General features: G+C 37.1%; 1 pseudogene; it reads left to right on the top strand.

Annotated features, from left to right (window-relative positions):
* The first annotated feature begins 4,218 nt into the window (after window positions 1-4,218).
* Window positions 4,219-9,602, top strand: part of LOC101589759 — a 56,137-nt pseudogene continuing 50,753 nt past the window's right edge.

The raw sequence follows: 9,602 nt of genomic DNA, 5'->3' as shown, positions 1-9,602 counted from the left end.
GGTTGCTACAAGGTGCTTAACTTTAATTGGGAAAAACAAAAGCAAAGCAGGATAAAAATGTTCAAGATATATATATAAGCAAATAATACAATCCTGCATAATTTACTTATTAGTAATCACTCAATACATTATTATAACTCACATTTGTATGAAAAATATAAATTTTAACCTAAGTTTAAAGTGTTACAAGGTCATTTAGCTAGTAATTGATGGTCTGGATTTAAACTTGCAGCTGTATGCAAAGGCTATCTTTTTCCCAAATACATTATATTTATAATAATCTATAGAACTTAATATAAAAATGCATAATTTTTTGAAATTTAACTTTAAATTTTAAAATGTGGTGCAGTAAACTGCATATATGTCTTGGTTATACTTTTTTGTTGTTGAGGCAAAATATCTGATGCTCAGAATTAACGAAGGAAAGTTTGTGAAGGTTTCCATCCATATTTAGCTGGGTCCATGGCAGAGTTATGCATAGCAGAGGTCAACAGCTTATGGCAGCTGAAGGACATCAAAATCACCAAGAGAAAAAGGGGAGGATCAGAAAAAGAAGGTCTCTTTCCCTCCCTTATATTGTCTGCAGGCTACCTTCCCTAGGACAGGTGTAACACTTACTCCCATAATTCCAGCTTTGGACCATGGATCAATCAAAGGCTTAGAATCCTGCCTCATAACCACATATGGCTTTGCAGGGACATATAGACACAAACCATAGAAATATATAAATGCTAACAGAATCATAACTGCTCTGACTAGAAGAATATGATTTCTTGCAAGACAGGTAGCCTTTTCCAAGGTGTGGATTTTGCAGTGTGAGGAAGAATGGAGGGCAGGAATTCAAACCTGAGACATACAGAAGATAGGCTAGCAAGGATCATGAAGTGGAAAAAACAAAACACAAAAGTGAAGCAAATTAGCCAGTATGTACCCTACAAAAGATAATGTTGAAAGACAAGTTTGGGTCACGTCTAGGGGAAAAGCTTAGATTTTAGTGCAAAGTGGCACTGGCGTAGTCACAGTTGAGTTGTGAGAATAAAGTATGGAAAGAACTTGGCCGCAGCTATGTTCTAGACTGAAAACAGCTGGTACTCCTTTGATACAAGAGAGAAATCAAACTTAAATTCAAGTTTGTGGTCTCCTTTGCTTTAGACTCATTGCAGATTTCTGAGTCTGAAACACTGGTTTCTCCAGAAGGAAGAGATATAGCTCCACATTTACGTGTTTCCATGAGTCTGGGCCGAGCCATCCCTTAAAAGGGCAGCTAGATAGTTGTCATCAGCGTCAGGATCTTTCTGCTGTAAATGGAGTACCCACTGAATGTCTCCTGTGTGGCTGCTATGTCAGAAGTCATGGGCTCCCTCAGTCACAGCTAGCTCTTGGTCTTCCTACTCTTACAAAGGAGCATGTGTATGCACGTATTTCTCAAACTATGAAGTTTTATGAAGATAAAAGAAGTTCTAATATCCCTAGGAAAGTGAAAGATGAACGGTGAGTCTTTGAACATTTTAACTAATAACATCTTTATCAGAATTTTATGAAAAGCTCAAGCATCCCAATTGTATTTTGAGCAGCACATTCTTTTGTTATTAAGGCAATTATATGTTGATTATACTTACATAAATATTTATTTAACAAGCCAAGTTCAAAGAGTGACCATAAAAGTCTATAAAAATGTAAGCTGTGTATTGAATAAAACTTAATGTTATAAAAACAAAAAAGACTCTTGAAAAATAATGTCATTTGGTTACAGAATATATAAAATTCAAGTATATATCAGAAAAATAGGGAATATTATAATTATTATAAAAGGGGAAGATTAACTTATTTGAATAAAGTAGGCTGAACATAAAGCTTGTGTTTTATCCATCAGTCATGCCACTTGATTTGGTTACAGATTCCATTCCCAATTCCTGATCCTTTTAAAAGTGTTGTTGACCAAGAGGGTAAAATTATATCAATGGAGTCTGAGAACTTCCTCTGACCCAGGGATTGCTCCATCTTAAAGGAAAAAAAAATAGTTTTCTGGTATTGTTATTTATAACTGCGTGCTTCTATATAAAACTTTATTGTGGCTGATGAACAGAAAACATGATCACATCATTTTTATAATTGCAATGGTTCTTTATAAAGAACAAATAAGCATGGTTCACTGTAAATGATTTCACAGCACAAATGATTGCCCTGCAAGTAATTATTTTTGCTTTGATTTTTGAGAACCTCCTGCCCCAAAATTTGATAGATCAAAGAAGTAATCATAGGTAAAAACACACCTAATCATAAACTTAATTCAAAATTAAATAAACAAACAATAAACTTTATAGCAATACAAACAGGAACAGATTCAGGTCATTACACAACAGTTTTTGAGTAATGGATTCTTCTTCACATGCTATATTCTATATAAATGTACTTTTCTTGAGACATTTACATGCATATGTTATATGCATCACATTACATTTCACTGTTGTATTTGTCATTCAGTGTATGTGTTTTTCATTTAAATATTCTTTCTAGTTATCCTTTTGTCACTGAGACATAAAACCTGACAACCCCAACTCAAAAGAGGAAAAGTTTATTTTGGTTCGCAGCTTGTACAGGTTTTGGTTCACAGTCAACTGGCTTCTAAACTTGGCATCATGGCAGAGTGGTATAATGGAAGGAAAGTGCCTTTATGGTGTAATGGCAGGAAACAGAAAGGGCAAGGAAGGAAAGGAGGGAAATCCTTCCAGGTCATGTAGACAGTGACCCACCTACTCTCAATGGGTTTTACTTTCCATCATCACATTTAGCTATAAGCTCATCATTAGACTAATTCACTTATAAATATCAGCCTCCATGTTCAAATCATCTCTCACAAACTACAGCTATGAGCACCTGAAGCCTGTGGTGACATGTAGTTACAAACCATAACATATTCATTGCCTCAAAAAGTAAAAAGGAAAAGCATAAATTTCAGGGATTCTGTCTTTAATTTTCTTATGTTTAATACTCTTAGGAAAACATTATATAATCATTATGTGTGTATTGTGATTTAAGATATTTGGGAATATAATTCCTATCCCCTTAAGCTACTAGCATTTTATAGAAAATCATAGCAATTGAGTTTACAACAGATACTACTATTTACAATCATTTCAAAAATTTTGTTAATATTGGGGCTAGAGAGATGGCTCAGTGGTCTAAAGCACCTACTTAGAACAAGCTTAGCAAAGCATCAGGGACCGCGGTTCAATCCTCCAGCACCACATGCCAGCCAGCCCCGCCCCCTGGTGGGCTGAGCTGGCCACACACACACACAGACCTCTCTCTCTCTCTCTCTCTCTCTCTCTCTCTCTCTCTCTCTCTCAAATAAATAAAATAAAATAAAAATAAAAATAAATTTTGTTAATATTAGTTTAGAATATTGTCTTGGTTACATTTTGCTCACTGCTGGTGATATAGGGAAAAATGAAACTCTCAACCTGAAAGATACCTGGGATGAGTTTGTGTTCTCTAAAACTGAAGAACAAATTTTAGGGACAAATGAGGGTTAAGAGCAGAATATATTTATTGGAGGAAAGAAATCTTCTACCCTAGAGAGGGACAGAAAGTTGGACCAAGAAGGTTGTGCCTGGGAAGCTGTCTCTTCCAGGGACTTTAATAGGTAAAACCATGTGGTGAGGCGGGTCTAAGGTGGTAGAGGACATGGGAACTCACTTAGGTGGGCATGAGGTGGGATAAAGCTATGGTCAACCAAAGAAATTACAAGTACCATTGTTCAGGTAAAATTGATTAAATCCAGTACCAAATGAGGAAACAAGTCACTTAACAAGCAGGCGTGAATACAGGACAGGGTCTCTTCCTGTTGGGGGCTGGGTTAGTGACTCATTTGGGCTCTTTCAAGGGGATTGAGACCTCTTTAGAATATCAATCCCTGACACCCATCCCTAGGGACGTATGTGGCTGCATTTGTTTACTTTCTTCTTGAGGTCTGACTCACTGGCCCACAGTGGGGAGGGGCTGTCTTCTCCAAAGTCACAAAATCACCTTGTCTTCCATATTGTCTCCTTGAGGGCCTACCCCTGTCTGACTGCCCATAGTATTTCTATCTAATTAAGCTGCCTACAACACTGGGACAAAATACCCAACATGCAAAGTTAAGGAAGGAGAGGTTTATTTAACTCATAGTTTGTGGCAGTTTTAGTCCATGATCAGCTGGCTTTGAGGCAGGGTAGTATGGAAGAGGAACAACTGTTCATGGTGGTGGAAGACAGTGAAAGCAACAAGAACGGAAAGAGAGAAGCCAGAGAGTAAGCATCTTTCCCTCATTTTTACTGCATGCAGTTTACCTGCCATATGGTGGGTATAACACTCACACTCACACCCCAGCATTGGATTATGAATCAATCATAAAATTTAGAAGCCAAACCCATAATTGCATGGAGTTTGGGGGTTCTATCTAGACACCAATCATAACTTTCCACCTTGGGTCCTCAAAGACTCATGCACTTCCCTTTATGTAAAAGTCATCTAGTTTATTTCTAAGAGTTGCCAAAATCCGAACAATTTCAGTATTGCTGAAAAGTCCATGTTCCATGTCTCCACTGAGAGTTAAGGCAAACTCTTAGCTGTGAGTCCTCATACAAATTAAAATAAGGTTAAACACTTTCAACATTTAAGGGCACAAGATAGACATTTCTATTTCAAAAGTTACAAACAGGGCAAAACAAAGCATTGAGACCAAAACAAGTGCAAAATCCATCAGGGTAAACATTAAATCCTATAGTTTCTTGTGGAACATCTGAACTAACCTGTGGTAAATTATCTCAGTTACTCTTTTTTCATTGCTGAGACGAATACCTGACACCCAAAATGAAGGAAGGAAAGGTTTATTCAGCTCGTAATTACTGGAGGTATCAGTCCATACTCAGCTGGCTCCAAGGCAGAGTGGCAAAAGGAAGAGAGAAAACTTTCATGGTGGTGGCAAAGAGCAAGAGCACAAGGGAGGGACAGCCGCTCAGGCAGCTAGCTAGCCTCTCAATCTTCCTTACATTTTAATGAAAATTACCTGCCTCAGGACAGGTGTAGCATCCACACCCATAATAATTAATCACGAAATGCAAAAGCCACCCCACAAATACATGAATCTTTGGGGGGAAAAACTAGACACAAACCGTAACATAAGTTCTGAACCCTAAAACGTTTGCATGATTCTGCTCCATGGCACTTTCAGGGGTTGAACCTCTATGGCTTCTGTCTTAGGCCTTCTTCATTATCTCCTTGAAAGTTTTTGCAAATGATCCATGTTTTTGGATACTCCAAACTTCAGGGATCTCCACTGTATCTCTGGCTTTACACTTACAGTGTTACACAGTGTTATGTTGCACAGTGCCCTCTCAGTGGTGCACTGCCTGGCCTCTCAGGCCTTCTGAAATCTAGGTGGAAACCTTTTTTACCCTACAACTCTTGAATTTTGCATGCACCAAAAACCAGCACCATGTGGATACTGCCCAGGTCTGCTGCCAGCTGGAACAGTAGCCAGGCTTTTCTCTTTTTTGGATGAAGGAGATAAATGCTGGGATAACTGAGCACTCTGCATTCTGTTTTGAGGCACAAGTTCTCTAGACCATTAACTCTCTGGAACGTGGACCTGTGCAGCTTTTTTCTTAAAGAAAACTCTCACTTTTGTAGTTTTGAGGCTACAAAGCAAAGAGACTTGCTTCTACTTGTGATACCTTCAAGGCATCTTTTGTATTCTGTCCCTTCTCAGCAATCAAAATTTCCTTTCTTCTGTCTTTCAGTCCACAGCTTTACTGGAGATTTTTTTCTGGCCAAACTCATAATATTGTAAATCACCCTGATCTACACTTTGTTCTTGAATCACACCATAAATCTGAAAAAAAGTCCCTAAAAATAGCCATGCCAGTGCCTCAACATTGGATTGTCTTGAAATTTCTTGTGCCAGATTAATTAGTTCTGCAAGCCTTAATCTTAGCCTCAGGCAGAATATCTGGATATGAACAAAAGGCAGACAAACTTTTGCCAAGCCATAAAATACATTGTTTGAAGTCCAACAGTCAACATAGTACTTCTTCCTAGAAGAAATATTTTAAGCCTTAACTGTACTGGCAGGATTCTATCAGCCTTCTGGTCTTCTAATCGCTGACCATAATCTCCCATACTGAACAAGCTATGGTTTGCTAGTATTACTCTTTCAGGCCACATCTCCTAACCTTTCCAAACTCCTCCCACAAGACATTTCCAAAGGCTCCTGAACTACATGTCCAGTGTAATCACAGAAACCAACCTCAGTTCTGTTACTTTTCGGTTGCTTTTTTCCTCATTGCTGGGACAAAATAACCAACGTCCAAGGTGTAAATAAAGGAAAGGTTTGGCTCACAGTTTCTGGAGGTTTTAGTCCAAAATCAGCTGGCTTTAAGGAAGAGTCACAAATGATAGAGGGGCAACAGTTCATGGTGGTGGAAGCCAGCAAAAGTAACAAGAGCAAAGAGGGAGGAAAAAGAGAACAACTCTTCATATTGTATGTAGGCTACCTTCTCCAGGGTGAGTATAGCACTAACACTCAGCATCCCAGAATTGCACCATAAATCAATCACAAACTCTACAAGCCTGTCCCCATGACTGCATGATATTTTGGGACACACAGACACACCATAACAAAGTTTAAATAATACTTGTGAGAATCATAACCTATATAGAAGTCAAAATATTAGATGCCCCAAAATAGAAGCCTCAAAAAAAAATGAAAAGAATATAGACTTTGTAGAAGAAGTACAAATTGCCAATGAATACATGAAAATATGTACAACATTGATAGTCACTAGAAAAACATGAATTAAAAGAATATTATGATTCCATCTTACTACAGAAAGAATGACCATCATCAAGAAATCAAGTAATATTAATGCTGGTGAAGTAATGTGAGAAAAGGAATCCTTCTATGCTATTGGCAAGAACATAAGCTAGCAAAACCACTGTGGAAATCAGTACGAGAGTTCCCTCCAAAACTGAAACTAAAAATTCTAATTGACCTAGCTAGTCTCATTTTAAGTATATTTCCAGAACAGTTAAAGAAATTATATTACAGTGATACACAAATTTATGTTTATAGTAGCATCACTTGCAGGAAAATGGATGCACCTTGGGGCCATTATGTTAACTAAAATAAACTAGACACAAAAGCTTAAACATTGCATTTTTTTACATCAAAAACTCAAAATATAAATAAAAAGCAAAGAAAAGATAGACAATTGAATATGGGGAAGAAAGATCTTTCTCATTGGGAAGAAGAGCAAGAAGCAGAGGGTGAGCAGAGGGAGAGAAGGGAAAGGAGATAAAAAGAGGGATCAAGATGTGTTATGTACATGGACACACCCCGCCCCAGGAAGGTAACCATTCTGTATTGTAAATATGTGCAAATAAAAGAGGGAGGGCATCAAGAAATGGGCAAGTGTTCAGGAAGAGGAGGGAAGGGAAAGTGATGGTCAAAAGAGTTAAGATACATTACATCTCATATCCACACAGGGAATGTAAACATATACTACAAATGTGCTAATAAAATCCTGCGTACCTACAATATTTAAATGGCAATGGAACTCCCTTCTCTGATAAAACTGAACAAAAAAAGGGATACAAATGAAGGACCATTTTGCATCTGTATATACAAAATAGTTAGGATAGATATACAGCTACTTTCTCTTAATTCAATGAGAAGAAAGATTTGTACTAATAGTGTTTGGATGGAATATCATGTCTGCATTTTGTACTATGAATAATCACTACAAAGACAACAATATGCAATGCATTAATTACTGTAACTTTCCTACTGACTTGTTTTGAAACTGTCTCATTGCTATTTGTTTCTCAATAAAATTAATAAAAAAATAAATAAAAAGGATGGAACAGAATAAAATCTATGTAGAATATCATGTCATCTGCAGATAATGATGATGGCAATTCTTCCTCTCCACTCATTATTCCTTTTATTTCTTTCTCTTGTCTAGCTGCTCTGGATAATATTTCCAGAACCATATTGAACAGGAGTGGTGACAGTGGGTATCTGTGTCTTATTCCTGATTTTAAAGTGAAGGCTTTCAATTGTTGACCATTTAGCATGATGTGGCTGTGGTTCATCATAGATGACTTTTCTCAGATTGAGGTAAAGACCATCTATTCTGATTTTCTGTAGAGTTTTTATTATGTCAACCAATAAGAAATGCTAGAGGGGCTGTGAAGCAAAAGAAAACCTTCTCCATTCTTGGTTGAAGTGTAGACACGTACAACCATTATGGAACTCATGTGTAGATTACTCAGAAAGCTAGGATTGAGGTCCCATTCAACCAACCTGTTCCCCTCCTGAGCATTTTTTCTGGAAGAACTGAAAACATACCACAGCTATTCATTTGCAACCATGTGTATAGCAGCACAATTTGCCATACCAGATCATGGAAACAATCCAAATGTCCATCAACTGAATAATAGATAAAGAAGATGTGATATTTTTACACAAGGGAGTATTACTCAGCAATAAGAAAGGATAAATTTGAGGCTTTTATCAGTAATGGATGCAACTAGAGGCCATTCTCTTTTCTGGTTCTGCCCATCCTTGGGGTGGGGTTGGCATACCATGTGGTGCCAGGGATCTAACCTCAGTCCCTGCACTTGCCTAAGTTTGCCTAAGAAGGTGCTTTAGATGCTAAGCTATATCATTAGCCCTAGAGACCATACTTTTAAGTGAAGTAAATCATACTTGCATGTGTAAACATCATATTGTCTTGTTAGTAAAAGAACCTGAAAAAGTAAATAAAATCTGAAAGCTGTAATAAATGCTGTGAAAGGGAAACAATAAATGCTGTTCATTGGAAAGGAAAAACCAGAATGAGGAAAAGGACAAAAGAAGAAAGGAGAAAAGGTATATTTATGTATGTATGCATACATATATGGTTTGGATAACTGTACTGCTGATTTTTGCTTGTCTAGTGAAAGTAACAGTTAATGCTTAAAACTTTTTTAAAATTTATTTTTTATTTTTCCTTTTTAATTTCTTATAACATTTTAAAACCAATTTTTCAGGTTTGTGTCTGTTAGTCTAAACAATTGAGGATAAGATTATGCAATAAAACGATTGCTGAATTCCTATTACTTTTGTTAATGAAATTTTGCATTACTTCTAAATTATTTTTACCATTTTATATATTTTTTCATTTCTGTACTTGGTACAGGATCTCACTATGCAGATCAGATTTCTACTTATCCTCCTGTTTTCAGCCTCCCCAGTGTTGGGATTACAGGCGTGTACCTTCATGCCCAGAATTGGTAGCTGGCTCAGCACGCCCCAGGGGTGGGACCGCGGGGACCTGAGGGTCCAAGGATGGAATCCTGGTCTGTGTGCCTGCCAACTCAGGCTCTTAGTGTGCTGAGCTATCTCGCCAGCCCTGTATTCTTTATTTTTAAATAATTTTATTAAGAAACAAATAACAATAAAAGTTTCAAAAGTGATTAATCCATCCAGCCCTGTATTATTTTTTCTTTCTTTCTTTCTTTCTTTCTTTCTTTCTTTCTTTCTTTCTTTCTTTCTTTCTTTCTTTCTTTCTTTCTTT

Source organism: Octodon degus, unplaced genomic scaffold (genome assembly GCF_000260255.1).
Source record: "Octodon degus isolate 3935 unplaced genomic scaffold, OctDeg1.0 scaffold00022, whole genome shotgun sequence".
Taxonomy (NCBI): domain Eukaryota; kingdom Metazoa; phylum Chordata; class Mammalia; order Rodentia; family Octodontidae; genus Octodon; species Octodon degus.
Note: the sequence above shows the minus strand (reverse complement) of the source record. Positions and strands in the feature narration are given on the sequence as shown.